Genomic DNA, 23869 nt, shown 5'->3' with positions numbered 1-23869 from the left:
CAAGTTCAAGTGACAATGGGCAGATAACAAAGCGCGCAGAACAGATAGTCGCCAGGGTCTAAAGGTTCTGGAATAGAGATCACAGACTGGCAAGTGGCACATAGGTTATCACAAGGTAAATAGATTACCTTGTTTAGGTCATATGCCGCTATTAGAAATCTATGGGGTGGCTTACGTCTAGCAGTAGACTACGACTCATACCAATATAATTATTTTCAAATACACACAAAAAAAACCTACGTTACAAAAAAGAGAAGTTAGTATGTGCTCACTGTTTTTACAAAACTACATAACTTATGAGAAACATTAATCTTTAATAATGAAACAAAACCAGTTTTCCATTTCTGTTATCATAAAGCCATTTTATGGTATCACGCTATAGCAATATCGACAAAATTGACTTTTTTATATAAAAAGCCTTGAGAGAATAATTGTTACGGTAATTTATTACTGTATTCAATTAAGGATGTAAATTTTTATAGAGCATACATTTGATAATAAATAAAACGTAGTAACGCCAAGATAAAAAAAAATAGAATTCAATACAATATATTTATGTTAAAATTTTGTTGTGACAAATGGTACATTTGGGTGACAGATTAGTTTACTTAGAATGGATCAAGAAAGTTTAAATTTCATTATATTTTATTTGAAAAACAAGTCTTCATAGAGGTTACAAAAATGATTACATTCAGATTAAATACAGTACTCCACAACATTTTTTTCAAATTATTTAAAATATTTTTTTAGTATAATTGATCGGTATACCAGAATTTACGATAAAAATAAATTGCATTTTATGTTTTGACGCATCGTTAAAACATTCATTATTAAAAATATATTTTTACATGTCCGAAGGTACAGTTCACCCGCATTAAAAGGATGTTCCTTTTAACTTTTTATGTAACCTTTCGAGCGTACTTCCTCCGGCGTTGTTTGTTAAATACCTGGCACATTAACATCCGCTAGCGAAACCCTGATAAAAGATGTTGCTTCATACTATGAGCCTTGGGAACAGTGTAAATATAAGCTAATCATATGAGAGCTGCATAAAAACGTCATCCACTTTATCAATGTTCATGTTTGACATCCGTATCCTTCTCTTGATTTAACTATTCGTTTGCTCGAATGATAAAATTTATCTCAATGGTTATGGCCACGCACATAATTTTCATGTTCAGGTAAAAAAAAAGATGTTTATAGATAACTTAAATAACTGATTGATTTTTGAGATATTAGAAAACAAAATAGCATCAATGCTTTGGAAGTGTGTTGGAGAAAAATATTCAGTATAACATGGAGCTTCACGCTAACATATAGATAGGAGATATAGATAGTATTATAAAAATATTAACTTGCAAAATTCAGTCTTCTTGGTGTTAAATACTTGATTGTATGCAGCGGTGATATTTAGAAGGCATGCATTCGTATTTTTTGACAAATTACATCTTAAGTTTCATTAGTGCGAGATGGTAGTAAGTATTTTGACTTAATAGACTAAAGTTTACAACGCTCATTTTAAATATAAGCTATATAAGAGTGATAAGATAAATATTCATAGTTTGTGATAAGATTATAGCGCAACGCAAATGTATTGCAGAAAGCATTTCAATTATATGCAATTTTCATTCTTGTTGTTAAGAGTCAGGGACACGCGATGTTACCAAGCACACTTCCCATTGCATACAAAATGACTATAATGAGAAAGATTGTGACAGCGAGCACGGTAGTCCGAGTTACTAAGCATTAACATACATTGGAACTGACTTTCAAGAATTATAAAATCTCTCCGTAGAAGCTTATCGCTGGATCGTGCATCTTAAGAAACGTCGCCATAAAATTGTCATGCTGTGTTAACATTTAAAAGTAAATATTGAGCAAGAATGCAATAATATTTGTGCTTATGGCTTAAGAATATTGACAAAAACCTTTGAGTTGCGTACAAAGGTTAAGTTCCGTGAAGTGGTTTCAAATTTACATAAATTACGAACAGATATCTAAAAGACTCAATTGTTATATTTTGTATTTCAGGCTTATATTGCACTAAGGTATGATGCCAGGGTAGCAGAATTTTACTGCATGATTTCTAACACTCTTTTTATACTTAATTTGTAGACTATCGAATACGAAAATGTTAAAGTTTTCAAATACCTTTGTTTATTTTCTTCTTATCTGTTTATGAAGCTATAAAAGTATTAATTTGATTTATCGCATATCCTATTATAATAGTCACATCGTACAAAAAATTCTAGTGAACTATGTATTCACGCATAAATGACAAATATATACGTGTACTTTAGGTACATTATCTGAATGTTTATCATATTCTAAACTACCCCTTTCATGTTTACGTTCAATCCTCGTTATTTGTTTGTCTTTCTGTTTCTATACTATAGTCGTCTGGAATAAATTGCATAGAGCGATAAGATCATCCATTGCATTTTTTCGTTATTTTAGGTTTTTTTTTCTAATGTTTCTTTTACAATACAGAAAATTCCATAAACAAATTACATACAAGTAATTTGTTTATGGAATTTTCTGTATGTAGTAATACACAGCAAATAAAATAACAATAAATCAACAAATAGCATATCATTCGACCATAAAATATCCGCGCCCGCATGTAAAGCCAGCACATGGTCATTCGTTAAATCTTTTTATCTATTATGTTACACATCTGCGTCGTCGGCTCTCGGGGGACCGTTTTAATTGTCACTGGTTTCCTCACTGTCTACCGTATGTAACTTATTTGTGGGTATATCTAAAATAAACAAGCACGATAATATTCTCTGTTTAAAAAGGCGAACAGCAGCTGTCATTGTCAATATCTTCCGAGGACAGTCAACTCCTGTATTTATTTACGTAACTTGCAAGTTGATACCTTTTTTCCGAATTTAGTTTTTAAATTTTAAAAAAGGAAATTAAAGTTTATCACAAAAATAACAGAAATAAAAGAGTAATGTTACACATAACTATGACAGATCTCAAACGACTTCTCATACCATAAACGTAATATTAATTTAAAAAGTCAAAATTGATTGACAATCAGTCAAAAAAGTCGGCGTGAGAAATCTCGATAAAACTTAAACCTTTTACCGGAAACGAGTTTGGTAAATAATATAGATAGATGTTTAAGATTAATTGTCCAATTACTTTTTTAATCATAAAAAAGAAATCGTTGAGAAAGGTACTTATGATATGTAAATAAATGTCTAGTTTACCGTTCACTTGTCGATACATGATAGTTAGTAATAAAAATTAATCACGAATGAATAATTTATAGGCTTCGGTCACGAAATGTTTGTATTCCAAAAATAATGCAATAAATATCCGTATGTGACAGTGAGTTCGGTTTCGCTAAAAATAGTTCGAACTCAAATTAAACTAGGACAAAGTAAATTCAGGTGTGAAGCATAAATTTCAAAGTTACGGGGAGACCTAAATAAACGTTCTCCTATGTTTAAATACTTTTTGCCGTCGGAGTCGGAACTGAGGGTTACAAAATTAATCGTTACCATCCGACAGGGCGCACTCGAGAGCCGGAAACTCTCCAGAAATTGATAACGAACTACCTAACAAGGAACGCTTTGGAAATATCGCAGCGGCCGTCTTTTGGAGAGGCCAATTACAAAACGGATGTTTCAAATTGAATTAATATCAATCGGTAATAGAGAGTGACAATGAAATATTAAAACAATCCATTGAAATGGATAAAATAGTTTTATACAGATAATAATTCAGTTACAAATTGAAGTTCAATATAAAGACATATTTCTGCTGTCATTAGCATATAATTATCTTTTTTTTTTTACATTAATAACGATTTGTCTTGATTGAAAAATTAAAGCACCCACCTTAGACTTACACTACTATAACCCGATACAGAACCCATTTTTAAAGTGTAATTTAAACCCGGGTGACTTGTGTTACCTACTCTCATAAAGTTGTTACTTTTCCTTTAAATATCAAAAATATAAAAAAATGTTACATAGTTTAATTAAAGATTTTTTTTAAGTTTTTTAAGAGTATGTAATAATAAAATTAAAAAATAATCTTACATTTTTTTGTTTTATTTGTCTTTAATAACCTATTTAAACTATAACTAGGAGAATTATAACTAAAATTTACTTTACAAAATATCGTACAAATAAATTGCATTCTAATTTTCACAGCCGCAACAAACGAACGTACTCGCTACGAATAGTTATTTCATATAAATGCATTTAAACGTGATTGTATAAAACTGGTTAAGCAGAACGATCATGACCTTCCGATATCGTGCATACGATCGCCAACGTATCTCGGGTTATACAAATGTTTGTAAAGAAAACACACAATTCAACTAACCGACTAGCAAAACATTGTCTAAAATAAATAATGATTCATCATAACGTGGCGATCAACGTCGTCTCAGTTTATGAGTTAAATCTTAATTAACATTTGACGAAAGAAATTTCGACAAATTTACTCAGGTTTTAGCTAATACAGAGTTTGTTCATTACCGATAATACATTTTCAAAAAAGTAAAATAGGAGTTGCCTCAAATGCAACAAGTAGTACATATATAAAAGTAGTTTTTGTTATGCAACACTTCATCGATCAGAGACATTATTCTTGTTGTATTTCGCCAGTTATTTTAATTAATAATGTACATAAGCGCACAAATATTGCAAACGCTAGTGATGCACTAATTTTGAAATCGAAAACCATAAGCTATTAATGTTTATAATAGTAATGTTTTACATGTTGGTTATATAAAGACATTTCTATTTTAAAATTCAAATTTTAACGTACTTCGGGATAACGTGTAAAATGTAGAAAGAATACTGACCCTTTTAAGGTCATTTTTTTTGTAACTAATTCTCATGATTAAAGTACGCAAATAACGAAAATGATTAATCATTTATTTCCAGATTTTCAATAAGTTATTTTGTGAAAACAAATCGCAATCGCAGTTTATTAAAAATAGACTCAAACTAACAAAAATTCACAAAATTAAAATTTTTTAACATAAAAACCTTTTTGGAATGTCGTCCAAACCACTATCACTCTTATCTTGAAGATAATAAATAATTAATAGCTACTGACTTGATAGCAAAAAAACACGGTTATTCTAAAGAACACTTTCGTTTGTATTAACTGCACATTATATTACAAATAAACGTTTTTAAACTCTCACTGTAACACAATAAGGACTATATTAAAAATCAAAAATTAATCGTGGTACCAAAAATGGTAGCGTTTTCGATCGATGCGCGCGAGCAACTGAACTGACAGACGAAATCATCGACCATGCGCCGGCGCAGGTATAAACCAACCGACTTTAAAATCCCTACACTACTTTGCTTTTGTTCGTACTAAAGAGATTTTTAAATGTGTAGTGAAACTCTGTGTTTATTTAGCGTATACCCAATGTATTTTTAGTAAATAGGTAGGGGCAGGTAGCATCTTGGATAGGGCCAAGGGCTTCAATAGTGTGTAAATCGATTACAAGAATATACATTATTAAATTATGGTGCTGCAAATGTAATTTAATGCTCCAGTGGAATAAAAATTAGGCTTATACTTTTACTAAATTTGTTATGAAAAAAAAATATTAATAATAATGATGAAGATTGCATGCATAAGTTATCCGACAAAAGTATAGTATTATATAAATACTAAATAAAAATTAAATTAGTATCGTAGAACAACATTAATATAATTAAAAATATAATCTAATTATAAACATTTCCGAATATTTGAGCTCGATACAAATCGAGGACAAGAACCGTGTGTTTGCTATCAGAATGAGGGCATTGATTTTATTCGACCGATTGTTTGAGGATCGATTTGGATCGATATACAGAGCGGGGCATTGCACTGCGCCCACCACTTCAAGTCAAAGGACGAATTGACAGACGTCAAATGTCAATGTGTCAAAATGAGAGAGCTCGCATGATTTATGACGAAATGTTGAGGAAGGTTAAGGACTTAATGTCACGTTTCTATATTCTAATTTTAACACAAATGATAAATGCACTGTTTTTAATGAGAAACAACATTAGTCATCAGCGATTGTATTAAATATTAATTAATATTCATAGCGTTTCAAAATTTTATAACTTAGTTCAACCTAGCTAACTTTATAAAATTTATAATTGATGTTATCTGAATATGCATACTAATATTTGAATTTTTAATTTATGTTTTTATTTAATTAATATCATTAAATACACTAAAAATGGTCATAAATCTATGTATTTCATAATAATTTATTATGATATTTAAGTTATTCAAAATCATAATTGTCCCTATTTTTAGTTCATCATAACATTTGGTTAGTTAAATTCCCTCAGAGGAATTAATTAAATATGTATATAAAATAGATAAAAATAAAATAAATTAAAAAATCACAAATTAAATCAAATTTTGGTGTCCGATTTCATAGTAAATTATTTGTAATTTTAACGTTTACAAGACAGTGAGTCATTGCCTTTTCAAACTTCCGTAATCAAATGACAGCGCGAATGACGTAACAATGACGTCCCAAAGCTACGACAGATAACGGTAAACACGTTCTAGTAGATAATAAATACAATTTATTATATAATCTATCAACTATTGATAACTTTATTTATAAGATCACGAATATATTGTAAAAATAGGTAATGTCTGTTTAAATTTATTCTAAAGAATTTTTGCGGAAAGATATGCAGATAAAATTCTCAGCGAGGTGTAAATCTCGAAAAATACATACATAAAGATTTTGAAACCTCAATTTGACCAAAAATTCGTTTGTTTTTAGTATGGTTGTTTACTGGATTATCTCGCTTGATATGCCACGGAGGGCTGTGCGCGAGGTTCCTCTTAGAAACGCAAGTCATGATTAGGAGATCCGTAAACGAACAAAGTGAACATAGCCAGCCGGAAAGTAGTAGTGGCAGTGAGCATGTCACATAGGGAACAGAAGCTGCTGGATGCATGCCCCTCCCAACCGATATTGGAAACCTGTGGCGCGGTCTTATATCCAGCAGGAGACATTCTACTGCTAAAATGAGGATATATTAATGTAACATGAATCAATAATCATGTCATCGTCAAGAAATAAATCTCAAAGTAACATCGACATAAATTTTCTTTGTCTAACTTTGCTGTCAACATGTTTATCAGAAGCAAGTTTTACTTTGTAATAATGTTATATCAGTAGAAACAATGTTAACAAAGTAACAGTAACATAATTAACATTTTATAATTACTGCAGTATTATTACCATATTTAGAAATGAAATTAAATAACACAAAATGTAGCAAGTGGATTCTGCGGCACATTGCTGTAAACGCTCTTTTATTACAACATAATTACCAATAATATGTTATATTTATGTTTCTTTCAACAACAATCGTAAAATGATCTAGATTTACAAGAGAATGGTCGCGGAAGATAAGTTTAAGCAATAGGATAGAGTAATACAAGCATATTATTGAATAAGCCGCGATTATACCAATCTGACGGGACTTATAAACCCACATTTCACTTTCAAATTTTACGCAAAAATCATAAAAACGGTATTACTGTTTGCACTAAGTAACTGTTACAACTTTAAATCGTTAAAATATGCTTACCTAATTTAATCAAACTATCTCTGAAATTGGGGCGAAAATTAAGTAAAAAAATTTTATATGATATTTGTACATGTTTTTCAGTTATAATATATATTATAGAAACAACAAAGTTTGTTGCACCAACAAAAACACAGTTCCCTTTTTTTTAGTTTACAGGGATATTGTGGACTTAATATTGTCTTTAAATTAATAGTTACAAGCTCACGCATCTCTGCTCCCACGTAATGGTATCAATGATAGTAAATATGTCACCGTTTGCAAGAAAGGTCATGATCTTAATAGATTTGACCCGTTGATTACTATTGAAAAGATTATTATGTTTCATAAAGCCATGTAAACTATTCTTATATTTGTGTTCATGTATTGATACCTGCATCCTTCGCATACATTTACAACCTCATCATTATTATCACTATAGCCATCTGACGTCTACTGCTGGACATAGGCCTTTACCATAGTTTTGCAATAAGACCGGTTAGAACCCGCATCCTAGAATATCGTTGGACTTTACCAAGGTCATCTTTCCTTCTGGTCTCCACTCCAGATAGAACCGATTTTATAAAATTGCAACACCAATGGTGATTGATAATTTATTTGACGGAGGGTAGATTTTTGCATTTGATGAGCTTGAAGTTGCGCTGCTAACCGGTTTAGGCTTTCTGTAGCTTCATCAAAATTGAGTCCAGAGGTCCACAGACTAAAAATTTACTCTGGGTGATCATATTCCAGTTACATCGAAGACGGACGCACGAAGGACTATACCCGTGTAGGTGTACAGTGTAGTGAATGAGATGTAGTGTAAGTTTGTGAAGCGAGGGCTACTCTACAGTCGGGAGCAACACCGGACTCTTCTGACCGCCCTCACTTTCACGGGGGGTGAGGGCAAAATAGAGTTAAAAATAAAATACATTAAAAGAAATAATGAGAGAGAATAACAGTTCTGTTAAAAGTACCAAAGTTGAATTAATGAATTTGATTTCTTATTTTTATCTTTATTTAAAAATGCATTTATTCAAATTTTAGTTCTTAAGTATGTTATGTATAAAACTTGGCCAATATTTTTCTTTCAATGTATATGTTTTAGGTTATGCGAAGCGCGAGGAGTACAGTAAGGATATTTAAATAAATGTACGCTTATTTAGGGAAATTTATGTAAGTATTTGTCTTTTAAAGTACATTCTAGATTTATCATATTCTAAACAGTCTCTTACAATGTAAGCGTCGTCTGCACGTTACTTTCCTCCTGTTTACATACTAAAATTGTCTGTAAGACATTGTCGCAAACGATAAGACCATTATATTTTTTATGTCTTACATATTATATATTTTTTCTTTAATGTTACTTGTACAAAAAAAATTAAAGAGAATTAAACTAATAATATGAATAATTTACAATCGGACATTTGGAGTTTTTTACGAATGATCTGTATTCTTTGACTCATTAGCATTTAGAGCTTCGCAGGGTTTGTGGCGGCAGATGGATGAAGGTTCTTGGCAAGACCTTCTTACCTTTGTACAGATAAACTCAAAGACTCTCTCAAAAGTCTCAGTCCAGGTCGTTACATTATTCGACTGGATTAGGCGCAGAGATATAAAGTGTAGGCGAAACCAGGGCTAGTTACTAGTTCATAAATTCACCAACCGTCGCGCTGCAAGTGACATCGTCATTAAGCAAATGTTAATCATGCGATTGCCAAAGTAATAAAACATGCCTTAAATACTACGCAGATAGCTATCGATACTTGATTATTCATCGCCCGGAGCCACACCGTCCAGACGGGAAGGATACGTTCGCAACATTTGTTTACAAACGACAAAATATCATTGTACTTTATAACCGTAACTGTAAAGGTCACATTTGGTTAGCCGAAATGCAAATTAAATGCAAATGCCAGTGGTTTTCGTGAGACGCCGGCGCGACGCCCAAGAAATCGAAGCGACAATCGCAACTCGTGCGCGGGCCGTGACTATTTAAGGGTTATTCTTGAATGTTAAATGTTAAATTATTCACTCTCGATAATTAATATATCAGCTATAAATTTTAAGCGAAATTAAACGTTATTGCAATACACGTTTGCACAACGGTTGAATTAAAATCAATAATCACATACAGCGATGAAATATTAACATATCATATCATTATATCAAACGTAGAACGTTTACTGCTTGGCATAATCTTTCCTCATAGATTTCCAACAGGACCGATTGGAAGCAGCCTACATCCAGTGTATTCTGACGACCTTATAAACTTGTCTCTCCAGCTTGTGGTCAAACGTCCTACGCCGAATACGCCGATCCGTGGTTGCCTCTCTTAAAACTCGAGGCTCCAGCGGCCATCTGTTTTGCTATGTGGTCTGCTGGCTGTATTGCTTACTTTCATATGGTCGATGTCAACTTTAACACATTTAGACGTTAACTGTCGTTACTACCTTAATAACTAACGTTTGTAATAATAAAAAAAAAATTCTGCATGACTAAGCACTATGAGCTTAATTATGGGTAAACAAGGCGTGGTAAATAAATTTTACAAAATTTACATAATGATGCTTATATTCAATATCTAGAAGTATATACTTTTTAAACAGCAGATAAAGGTTTTGCCTATGTTATTTATAAGATAAAGAAATTTTATTTCAAACATCTGAATTACAATAAATCTAACCGTTTCAAAGAAATACAACAGACAACGCCTGTCGTGTAGAGACAATTAAGTTAATATAAAATTTTAAGTGGTGCGCAGTATTATAAAATACTGAAAAAATATTGAACTAGCTTGGAAAGCCTCAACAAACGCAAAATAATCTCTTCTTATCTAAATGCAAGTATTTGCATTTCCCAATGTCTATATCAAATCATTTAAACAATATCCCTTATCTTTTTAAGGCGTATAATATGTTCTAAGTTTTCTTCCATGTGCTTAAAAATTACTTCCGTGATAAAATATACTTGAAAAGAAACTATTGCAAATAAAATGCTTCTGACGATACAACCACATATTTAATAATTTACTTTGAAAAATATCTCCCAAACAATCAAAACTATTAAGTAACCATGACAACCCTGTTTATGTTCTAATTTCAAACTTCGTTTTAGCCAGTACGGTACATTTGGATATGTAAACTTCAACATAGACAAATATATAGGTACGGACTATTAAAACTAACGTACACAATAGAAAGGTCCAAAGAATAGAATAATTGAACGAACCTTAGCGGTTACGATGTTATAGCTGCTTGATGCTGTTGAAAAAAGTTTGTTGTGTTGTGTTAGTGTTGAAACAAGTCTCGGTTGAAATTTTATTGAATTTGATTTGGTCAGAGAAACTTCTTAAAAGAGATGAAGAATCGAGCGAGTTCATTTCACAATGGATGCACTGGTATAGCAAATATACACTTCGTCGCCTAGGTGTTTGATTTAGGAATGAAAAGAACTTTTGTAAATTGTGAAATAAACTGTAATTTTTCGAATAAAGAGCGTACAAAAATATGTTATTCCACTTGATTTCGTGAATATACTCATAAAGGAGCGAGCGAACTATATTGCTTTCTCTATCCCAATCGAGATAAAAGGTGACAACCGATAAAAAAATCTTATCCAAGCTGAACATGTCGAAAGTCATGTTTATTAAGCTAATTACTTCTTTAACATAATCAATCACTTCGCTCATTACTTTACTATTTACGTAATGTTGGCGCCCGTAATTACTTGAATTCTTTATAAACGCAATTAAACCAATTTAAGACAAAACTGCATCATTATTCAGTCTTTCGTTTAACAGATATGCATTTAACACATTACATTTTGTAACGTTACTGCGATATCTAAAAGGTCATGGAATTATATTTTTAACCGTTTTCAGGTTGAACTATTCGCGTCAAAAAATTTATTATTTTCAATTTTATATATTTATATGAAATTTGTGGTTAATATTTACTGTTAATATTTTATTATTTTTTATTCAAGACCGTGTTTAAATGTAGTTAAAGTCATCGTCTTTGCATTTTATCAACTTTACATTTAATTTCACATTGAATGAATAAATAAAGAGATCACCCTCCTACATGAGACAATTTTTTTAATTGCAATACGACAGACCGATCAGGGCTGGTGAATACAGTCTTTCGGATCTGCCGGTGTTTTTTTGTTTCTAACATCAAAAAAAGATATATATATATATTCTTCAACAAATACATATTTTAAGTATTTGAATATTACGTATATTGTAGTAGGCCGTTAATGGTCAAAAAGCTGTTATAAGACCTTAAAAGTGTTTTTTCATTTAATCCTAAAATATCGTAGACGCAAGATTTATTTCCACACACAATTCAATCTTAAGTGAATTCAGGAGTAGAAATAATATCCCCTTCTTATTCAAAACGCTCGGTAGCACAATGTGACCAGTTATAAGAGTAGCTGACACTTCTTAATTATATTAAATAGTATAAAATAACCAAAACTTTGAAAGCTTTTGTTCTGTCCAGTTTTTGAAAATTCGAATCAAGCCAGGATCACAAACTACAAAAATAGAAACCGAACAGAGATAATAGTATATAAACTGATTCAGTACAAATAGTCACGTTTAAATCTATAAATAGCACCGAAAGATAATACCTCCTGATTGAACGCCGTAAACGACAGTCGAACTTTACGAAACGCGCTTTTGCGGCCGCGGTTATGTAAGAATATATTAACACTTAAACAACGACCTTAGCGGTTATGTTAAATGCGCACAACAATATCTTCATGCAACAAGTGTTGTATACGAGTACAGGTTGTGTATGGAAAAGATGACCAAATCTTAAGTTTTAACCTATGTATATTATTATACAAGGTGATTGGTTATAGATGTTTTAAACTTTAAAGGGATGAATTTTTAGCTGATTTGCTGTGAATTAAACTGTGGTACCGGCTTTTCGAAAGTTGATGGCTTCAGAAATTATGAACAAAGTAATGATAATATAGTTAAAAGTGTGTTACAATATTCGGACTACTACGTATTAAAATTTACTATTTTTTGCTATCTGTCCTTGCAGATTTTGTACAGCCAGAAGTTATTAGCCTGTCGATAAATACTGACTGAACCAGGTGAGAAACTGTTAAACGCGCAAAGTTCTAAGTATAATTTTAATTCCAGAGATTTTTTCAAGATTCTTCGTAATTTTACATTGTTTAGCCAAATAAACCGTCTAAAATATTAAGAGACTGAACAAAATCAGTAAAGTTAAAAGTACTGTTCCTTTACTCACATCATTCTTTAATTCTTAACTGTGAAATATTACATTCTGCTTAAAACTTCATAATTCGTCAAATGACATTATAATTTGTTTACAGACACCGATCAATTTGTGATTCGATTCTTTCTGCCAGCGTAAAAAATGAATGTGAAACTCATCCTGAGTGACAGCTAAAGCTAAGATCCACTCTCGATGATTCTTATTCAAAGAAGCGTACATAAAGCGATAATCTAGTGGGGCCCACTATCTTAGTTAGTAGTTAGTTAAAAGTAGAAAAGTTACTGAGCGAACTTGATTTGTTATTATATTACTACGAAAACCAGGTGGCGACCGTTAAAAAAAACGTGAACGCCACCGAGAGCGTTAATTACGGACTGATCGAACGGAGCGGACGATACGCTCCTTCGTCATACCGCGCACACCTAAGGCACGATAAAGTAGTTTCAGTAGCATTATAATGAAAAAATACAACGATATGTAGATGAATAGAGTTCTGCTAAAAACTTTAAATTATATCGAGGCCTAATATATAGTTATAACATAAGTTTACAATTCATTAATTTTCACAATGTACTTAAAAATTTTATAACACATTAGCGATCTGATAAACTTGCGAACAGACATAAATGAAAAATAAGGCGAATAAAAGACAAAAGACGGCGCGTCGGCCAGTCGGCGCCTGCGCATGTCGCGATGCGCTTTTTGCGTCTCGAGATATCGCACCGAGCAATTGTACGCCATGCCCGACACGCCGCGCCTACCCTCGCTGGTTCTTTTGTTAGGGAAACAGGTATGTAGCTAGAGTTAATAGATAATTAGTATTTACAAACGGTTACGTAGTTAATCATTGGCTAGAACGTTTTAAAATGTATAATAGCAATAAGGAAAGACAGTATGCCCAATGTAACTTATGTGTGAATATATAAGAGGCATTGTGCAGTATGCACGCATTCTCTTGTAAGTGGTTTTTTAATTTTTTTTTATTGTACACGCTAGAAAATATATGCATTGTTTCATTATAGTAAAGAAAAAATACAATGGGTAGTCTTATCAAACGAGGCATTTTTTTTCAGACAATCATAGTATAAAAGAGTTGAAGTATAAATAACGGGTAGTTAACATGTACAAAACATACATTTATACAAAAATACATACATAAACATACGTATGTAGCATAAATACTTATAATAAATACAGTATAACAGTACGGCATTTTATAAATAAAGATATCAAACTGCCTTGGATCGCACTTTACTCAGAAAGAATTAAGAAACAGAAAACGAAAATAAAAATGAATCAAAGGATAATTAGTCATTGGTCTAGTAATTATTCCATAACTATTTTCCTAAAAATACATAGTGCACGTTTTATATTCAGCGGTAAATCTACAATCGAACGGCCATATACGAAAAAGAATGCGCCGCCTTTGATAATTTCGGATTCTCTTGTTTTGTATAAGTTGGTGGGTTGTGTGAAAATAAATTCTTTCCAACACTATTGAACTGACGAAGGAAATGGCAAATGTTAAGTAATGGGTATAAAGCGATTATAATTGTCTAGATAAATTAAACATATTAACACCTGCTAATGCTAATTGTTTGCTGTTCTTTCATCGCCGTAAGTTAAATAATCATTACCGTTACTGTTTTAAGGCAATAAAAATCTAAAACTAAGATAAGACACGGATATTTTACAACGTTATTAGAATGCATACGTGACTGATCTACAGTACGGCCTGTCGGTATTGGATGCGTTGTTTGTGCTATGTACTACGGTGAAGTAACAGTGTTATGTAAACTCCTTCCAAACTAAACATCACCGCTTTGTCTCCTACAAGCCGTAACAAAAGAAATATAATATAAGATAATAGATTTAAACAAGCCAATTTAATATAAACACAATTGTTATGATTTCAGCCGTTATAAACCGTCTTAGCTATACCAAAGGTTTTAGAATTTTTAATTTTAGATCCAATGTGCCAATGTGATAATCTTGTTAACAAAACTTTTTAGTTCACGTTATTTTTTAAGTGAATATACCTAAAAATCATGTTTCAAATAACGTCCAAAAATTATAATCTGTATCTTTTTAAGTTAATGTCCAAAATTTTCAAGTATTACACGATACTTAAAAGTTTTCAAAAAAGAAAGAAAATTTCAAATTACTGCATGCGGTAATAATATAAATTGTGATTATTTTTAGTACCAAGACACTTTTTTAATAAAAATATACAAATATCGTCTACTCTGGTTTAATAAATAATGTGGATGACTTGTGATAAAATGTGTAAAAAACTGAGCCAAAAAAAGCAAAATTCAAGTTCAAATTATGATCTAGCCTAACGCAATATTTTCTTTATATAAACACCATACAGTGACGTCATAAAAAAAGTAACTCTCAGGTATAAAATAATACTCGGGCCAAAATAACGAGGCTGTCATAAGAATTATATGACATAAAATCTTCCAGGGCACCAAAATGCTAGTCATTTTAAAAATTAGGACATTTGTCCATTTTTGATAAATGTCTTAAATTATTACACTAACATCGGCGCCATGAATAACGCCGATAAATGGTAATTTTTTCCACTACTGTTTAACACGCGCAGAACAGATCGCCGGTAAGGACAAAAGTTTCTTTGGTGAACACAGATCAATAGACAAACGCAGCTAATGTTGTCTACCCACAAGATGGACGCCAAAAGAACCCGGATGTAGGCTGTTCCCAACCGTTCCAGGTTGAAATTTTTTGGGCAGGTTTATGTCCAGCAGTGGACATCCTGTAGCTGATATAATGATGATGATGATGATTGTATAAACACCGGTATCCTATATAATTCACACATTGTGCATTAATTATAAAGGATTGCACTGCTCACAATCAAGTTTCTACAGGAAGGGCAGCAGGGTCTTCTGTATACCATAATACCACACTGCAATCTTCAACCCGCCCGCCATGCGTGGCGATTATACTTTAACCCCTGTGGGTATCTTTGGGGGAGGCTGTGCCTTACAGTGGGCTGAAACGACGACGACGTATTCGTTCAAACAAATATGCGTTGTAATAAGCAAAGTTAAACTGTATTAAAGCAAAAGGAAAGCGTGAAAAATACTATATAGATGAAATATTCCAAAGTTGGCAAAAATTAAATGATTACTACTAATAAGATGAATATAGGATGGAGTGGTAAATAACTTAAACACTAATTTAAGTAGTAGAAAAATTTAATTACTTATTTTATATTGACTTTTCTGCATTTATTCGGTAATAAATGAGCTTATTTTCATCATGAAATTCTTTATAACGGAAGCAGAGTTTTGCGGTTTCCGGGCCAGTGCTGCCTAAAGCGAGTAAATCAAGTTTTACCTGAGGTATGAGGAAACTGCCGGCTTCTGGTCTGCGGTGAGAAACGCGTATTGAGAACGTGTCTCTAATTAATAATATGCGGTTATGGATTCATTGCATAGATTACCACGAAAACAATGTATTATAGCCACAATTAAAAATTCAATGATCTTATAAATGTCTTTCCAGTAGTTTGGGGTTACTGGTATGAAAAAAATTGTATAGACAGCTGTAGTATTTCGACATTTTGTTTAATCGCAAACGCATAAAATGTTAAATCAACGAATAAATTTTTTTTATACTTAATTCATAATCACCTATTTACACCGATTATTTTCGAATTGGAACATGTTACACCGAATAAACGCCTATATTTATGTCCACATTTGTGTTCAAAAACATAACCGATTACATATGTAATCCTAGTCTTAGCCTAGTTAAGCGTTTCACTATCCCATTTTCATTGGTCCACATAGCATAGTAATCTTTAAATCTCTAATGATATTCATTCCAGAATCTTCTATTTATTTGAGTAGTGGAACTACTGCATAATTCATTGATTCGACATTGAAACTTTTAACAGAATATTGATCGTCAACTTTTTCCTTCTCTGATTTTTTATTCTTCTTAGCTTCACAAGGTATTATAGTTGTAGAGAAAAAGCAGGAAAAAACTCAACAAAAACGCATCTTTTAAAAAAGTTTGACATCACAGAATTATGCACAATTCTACACATTTTCACACATAATCTAAATAAAAACAAAATAACCAACCGACATCATTGATAAAGATTATTGTCATTCAAATATTCACTTATTGAATAATATGGTTTTTCTGTCAAATTAGTTATAATATGCTTTTTCAATTTTAATTTTTTTTATTACAAATGAATTAGTTTTTTAGTTGTCGAAACTTTGGCCAACTTTTTTAATATATTATATTTATTTTAAAACGTACACTTAATAAAGATATTTTGAAACTACTGTGAGAGTATTGATTTTTTTAAAAAGTTCTGTCAAGGAGATTCGCTCTAAGCCGTAAATTGCTCAGATGGCTCTTTTTTTACAAAACAAATAAATTTTTAATGTACACACCTCTACCCGACCCCAAAGCAACAATCCGTAGGAGATAATGCAGTGGAAATAAATGTGGTTACGAACAGAAAATGAATGGTAAATTTATAAACAAAGTTAATGACTTCTGCCAGTTATATTTACGTGCAACTGCAACAACAATCATGAACAAATAACTGTATTCGAAGGTACCTCTAATGGCCAACAACATGTGATAGAGTAATAAAAACTTGTTAGTGCACGAACTATACGATTTACAGGTATTAAAATGCTGCATCGTAATATCGTATGGTTTTTTGGTATGAAAGACTATAAATTTGTATCAAATATTTACATGTCTTTATTCATTGTCGTGTATATTTGAAGTAAATGAAAAAATATTTAAATGAAATTAATGAATAATGGTCAGTTTTAACAATATTTTCGTAATTGATGAAATTTTGTTCTAAAACCAGTCATAAATACTAACTTCTAAAATTATGTAGAGATATATAAATAATAGAAATTAAATGCAACATTTTAGAGATCTACACAATTTCGAGAGTATTATCGTTCAATCATATTATTTTGTGAGGCGAGAAGAATTGTTAACTTAATAATGGCATTCGGGTCAAAGAGGCATTGCCTTACGAGGCTCGTCTTTCGATTTATTAGAAAGGAACAAGTTTTAACGAGTTCGTTGAAGGTTACAGATGACTATCATAATTTGGTAGAATAAAAAACGATTTTACTTACATAAATTACAGATTTTAAATGTGATTATCGACAAAAATAACAATACTTATATAATACTTTGTTTTCTATGCAAATTTGGAATTTGGAAGCGTTACCGAAATTCATTTCACACTAATTTTCTTGACATTGTGACTTTCCAAAGTAAAAATAAAGTAGAGTAGTAAACGAAGTAGTAATAGCGGTAGTAATTTGTCTGGTAATAGCTACTGATTAAGCCAAGACCAAGCCTTCTCTGGCGGCCATCGAATCATAATGCTTAATAAACACTTGTAGTGAATCTACATAAATGTCCTTGGAGCTTCGTTATCCGCGTAAATGAATAATATTAATGCGTTACATTACTCTTTTAGGCGGATTTGTTAGTAGTTGGGGTTAGAAATGGAGTTTATTTTTTACCTGACTTACACTGCTACCAAAGAAGCATTTGCAGGTTCTGCGGGTTCTAGGGGGTAACGCGCATATTGCGTAAATTTGGCCGAAAACCTTTTTTGAGGTAATGAAGCTTAGGGTTAGCCTGGCTTTTACATCGAGTGATGAAGCTTGAGAGCCGCCAAAAACCTCCCCCCCCCCTACCCTGAGTTGTCGCTCGTTGTTATAACACGTTTACCATTCCGACTCAAGGTCGCTCGCGAGAGCCTCGAATTGGTCGGTTGATATTACCTGGCTAACATTACTACCAATTAGGAAAACGTTGCCTATTAAAGAATGGCGGAAGAAACTCCAACATCACGTCTATCTAAAATGATCGGTAAGGAGTTTACAACGCTAGTTATTGTGAAGAAGCAGTCAGTGCAATAATTGAACATGTTTTGGCAAAAATATAAAATTTATAAAAAAACTCCAAATAAAATAATAGTGTATTGGAATCTAAAAACATTCTTTAAACTTAACAGTTGTTTATTAACAAATAATTATTTCAAAATTTTTTAAATCTGTCTTACGTACCATAAAGTAAAGTGTGTTAATTTGAACTTTTTAACTTTTTTTTCTACCAGAACAACGCTGTTGTTCTATAGCCGTCGAGCCTTAAGGGTCTGGAGTGGAGACCACAAAGCAGCAAGCACAGTGTGGGACATCTACTCATAAGATGGACAGACGACCTCGTTAAGACAAAATACACTGGTTGTAAGCTGCTTCCTACCGTCCCTATGGTAAATTTATGGGAGAGACCTATGACTATCATTGGACGGTCGTCCCGTGTTAGGTTAAACACTGACATGATGACGATAGTGACCGTTTCCAATGGCGTGAGGTGACCAAGTGTCGAAGGTGCGTTGAAGGTGTTCATCCTCCTTACAGTAACCAATAAAGAGAACTATTTCGGTAGCCACATTTGGGGCCGTTACATTACGTGGGCAGCCATATGGAAATTTTACATCTAATCATATTTTTAAACATCTCACGTATAACTAAGACTACAAAAATAAAATACTTCTGTATAAGCACCTTGACGGTATGCGGCTTTCGTGTCATTAATTACATTCATACGCGCGTATTTCGTAAGTCCGCACCGCTATGCTTATTGCTAATAGCGGTAAGCCTCTACGGCGTTTGATTGATTATAAAAAAGCCAATTACGTATTGCGATAGACATTATGTTATTAGTTATGATTAAATACGAAATAAGCATCGTACGGCAAGCAATTTCGTTTTATATTAAGCCCATGATTAACTATGAAATAATGTGTACGTGTATAAATTTAGTAGTGTTAGTATGTCTTTATTTATATTACCGATTGATTCTTTTCAGAATAGCCTTAAACCACGTATGAGGTTGACTAACGTAAGGAGTTTATATTAGTTAGCTTTGATGCTAACTAATATAAACTACATTTTTATAATGTACAAAGATGAATACCTTGAAGCCTATCAATATCGTTTGAATACTTTTATGATATAGTGCTGAATTATGTACGAATTAATCGACGACATCTGTTCTGCGCGCTATGTCAGTAACTTTCGTTTCACTATAAATATTCTCATTACCGATTTTACCTCACAGAGAAATACCGGGCATAGCTTTTTCCATGGCTTGTTGAACAACTGTGAGCTTGCCAATAATGTCCTAAGCGACTGACAGCGTTTTAATGCTGTATACATTGGTCGCAGACTTTCGTCTCTAGGAACATATTATCATTAAAGAGTATTTAAATAAATATAAGTTTTTTGTACAAACGACTTTGATCAAAAGCTTTATATTATTCACTTTACACGGAAAGATAACGTACACCAAATATTTCAAAGAGCTAAAAACTCATCCAAATAACTCGCGCCAAAAAAGCTGTGCGGAACTGAGAAAATAAAACGCGGCGAAGTCCAATCAAATATTGGTAAAATATTTGATTGCGGGATGTCGGTCGGCAGCGCCGAGCCGTGTTTACATTCGGCCAGTCCGCCGGCGCTCTGAGCCGCCTGTTTGCGGCGCAAACAAAAGAATCGACAGAATTCACTATTCACGCCTCCGATACGCTTTGTTCGGAAATATTTTAGCGTTTAAAGAGACTCGCCGAAAAGAGCCGCAGTGTACAAAAGGATTTATTACATTTGTTAACCTTTCTAGATTTCACAATGAAAAAATTAATAGTTTAGTGACTCCAATGTTTGAAACTATAAAAAAAGATTTCAAAACGTATTTTTAATGTATTTGCACCTCTCAATAGTTTTAAACAAGGTGTTTATTGTAGTAGATACATCAAAGCAAAAGAACGTGAAAACTTTTAACCATTTTAGAATAAATCTGTTTTTATATATTTTATTCCCAATTATGTATTTTAATTTAAATACTTATTTAATATTATGATAACTTCAATATGATGGTTTTGCTGCCGTCGTATTGCTGGGGCGGATACTTTTTGTAAGAAATATATATTTTATGCCTTAATTGTTTTGTTTGTTTGTTTGTTTCTTTCAATATTATAACTTTTGTAAAAATCCATTAAACTTCTTTTACAAATTTTACAAGTTTAAGAGGGCAAGGCGCAAGTGGCAGGTCTGAGGTAGCGAAGCTCAAAACAGAAGACACAGCACTGGCCTCCATATATTGCTTTATTAGGGGATTGGGAAGCCGACGAGCTAGCTATAACATTCAATAAAGCACAAGGGTCCACTAAAACCTTTAACACGTTAGCTGCCATAGAAGAAATATATTTTTTTTTAGAAAAACTTTTTAATGATATTTGGTGTGGAATGTTAAGATATGAAAATATATCTAACTTAAAGTGAAATCGGTTCGATAGTTTTCAAAATATTTTCAAAAAACCTGACGAGGTCACCGGTGACCTACGTGGCGTTGTGAAGCGAAAATATGTAAAAACGTTACGAAGGCGCCGGAGTGACCGCAACTCCGGTCACCCTCTCCTGGCTGCATATTCGTCGCCATTAAGAAAAACAGTTAAATTATAAAAAATTAGGAATCGAAGTTATTTTAAATACAGCTGTTGTAAATGGATGGATTATGTACACTGAAAATAAAAAAGTTAGAGAAAGTATAGTAGGGTATAGAAGGCAGTTAATAGAGTACCTGGTAGATTCAGGAATGGATAGTGAAAAACCCGAAAATACTGAAAGACCAAAACAACTGAAGCACCAGTTGAAAAAGCGAGAGGGCAATGTTAGAAACACAAGACGTTTCTGTTCAGTATGCTACAAACATACTGCAAAGAATGCCCAAACGAACCATATTTTTGTTTGGCGTGTTTCAATCAATCTCATCGTTATTTTTAAGTTTTTAATTAGACATGTTAATGTTATTTTTGATTGATACTTTTGAATAATTATTGCGCTGTGATTTTTATACTAAAGTTGGTTTATTTTTCCTTCAACAAACTTTTTGAACCCTTATGATTCTCATATATGTAGATGTAGAACATTTGAGATTGAAATAGCATATTTCTATTATGTTATTCTTAATCCAAGCTAAAGCTATTCCTATGCTAAGTTTGATTAAAAATACAAACATAGAGCACAAACAACTTGCTCTTCACTTATCACAAACTGTTATGTTTACAATTTAAGAAAAAAAAATCGAAAAACGTAGGTAGGCAGGAACCACGCCAAAGAAGTATTCTACAGCGCCACTCCGGTCACTTCAGTACAGAAAATGTATCAAAAACGCATCCTCCGGCGTACAAATTGGTTCCAAAAACAGGTTTGCCTTGAGGTCACCGGTGACCGTAATGGCGCGTAGATGTAGGTAGGGGTCCGGTCACCGGTGACCGGAGTGGCAGCTAACGTGTTAAATGAAATAATAAGCAAAGACTCGCTGGACAATTTTTGTCATTTGTGAATATACAGTTTGATGAATCTGAAATAAATTACATTAATTTATTTTTCTTTTGGGATGAATCATTTCTGGCAATACTGTGGGTAGTAAATAAATAGTAAACAATAATTCATTTTAATATATTTACTATATATTATTATAAACTTTGAAAACGCTGAACTGATCGAAGTCAGTTAGATGTTTTTATTTATTGTAATGTGTTTATAATATGTATTAAACCTTTTTTATTATAAATATATATGTTATATACGTATGTACGTATGTTTAAGTATGTATGTCTATGTATGTTTTTGTATATTTATGTTCATTTGTTTGTGAATATGTATTTTTTTGTACACGTGAACTACCCTTTATAAATACTTTGATCTTTTCCTTAATATGGTTGTCTGTAAGAGATTGCCTTGTGTGATAAGACCGCCCATTGTACTTTTCTGTATATTATTGTAAAACATTAAATGTATCTTATCGTGTACAATAAAAAATATTAAATAAATAAATAAATAAAAAAACGCACGTTATTTAATATTTTTAAAACCATTGATTTTGGTTAGGTGTAACCTAACATTATTTGAGGGCAAATAATCTTTACATTTACCGTTTAAAGCCTTTACGCCTATTTTCAATCACTCTATTTTAATTAATCTGCATTAGCATTCATCAATGAAGCACAATGTTTCGGTTCAAATTTGATTTTGGTAAACTATATAATATAGATTTTTCCGACAATAATTTTCCAATACAAACTACTGATATGATATTTCACCAGGACAGGACTACGCAGACATCAGAACAATCAATGTATTGCAGACAATATTACACGAAATTCAGCGCTTAATTGGCCGCCATTATCACGCGATTTAACATTATTTGAATATTTAGTTTTGGCAGGTGTTATATGTTATGTGTTAAACCTTAATAGGTGACGTAAAAAGGATCGATCTGCCGAAAGGTGAATATAAAAATCATTTGAGAATTGCATGGTCTAAATTCAAAAAGCCTTCAACTACAAGTGAGATATATAATAAATACATTAAGGTAAAGATAAATAATGAGAATTTCCTTCTCTCAAATTTGACTATGAGGTTGAAATTTTAGATATCTAAAGTATTTTTTTTACAGATTAACTTGTTCATAAACAATTTTGGAGGTCGAGATGGTTTAAAAATTATCCCCCTATTAAAAAACACTAATTTTGTAGATACTGAATAACCTCCGTTTCGTGTACAAAAATTTTATAATGACCGTAACCAACATTGTTGTACTTTTAAAAACTGATGCCTTTTGAGAAAACGACGTCAAGTTTACTTAATGAACCGAAATTATTAGATTGGTAAGTATTTTTAACCAAATGTGTATTCATAGGCAAAAAGGCTAGGTATCAGTTAATTTTGAAATATGGATCTCTACCCAAAAATAATCGGAGAATACCTAACGTAGTCCATCACTCACCTACTGAAGTTTCGGTGGGAAAACCTGTAAAATCCAAGTACATGTTTTTTACGACAACTGATTTAATTTGAGAGAAAATATTGACTTAAAATTATAATATACCTATTATCAGTTTACTTAACTTAGTCATATGTTAAAACTATTACT

At 32.1% G+C, this 23869-nt stretch overlaps 1 protein-coding gene across 1 annotated transcript in view; it reads right to left on the bottom strand.

Moving 5' to 3' along the window:
* The window catches only part of LOC137923782 (uncharacterized), a 127005-nt gene that overhangs the window by 57487 nt on the left and 45649 nt on the right, over positions 1-23869 (bottom strand). The gene's annotated exons all lie outside the window — the stretch shown is intronic.

This window comes from Battus philenor, unplaced genomic scaffold (assembly GCF_028537555.1).
Source record: "Battus philenor isolate CCGP_79_NKW_IND1 unplaced genomic scaffold, ilBatPhil1.0.hap1 SCAF_22, whole genome shotgun sequence".
NCBI lineage: Eukaryota > Metazoa > Arthropoda > Insecta > Lepidoptera > Papilionidae > Battus > Battus philenor.
The sequence above is the reverse complement of the archived record's forward strand: the minus strand, read 5'-3'. Positions and strand labels throughout refer to the sequence as shown.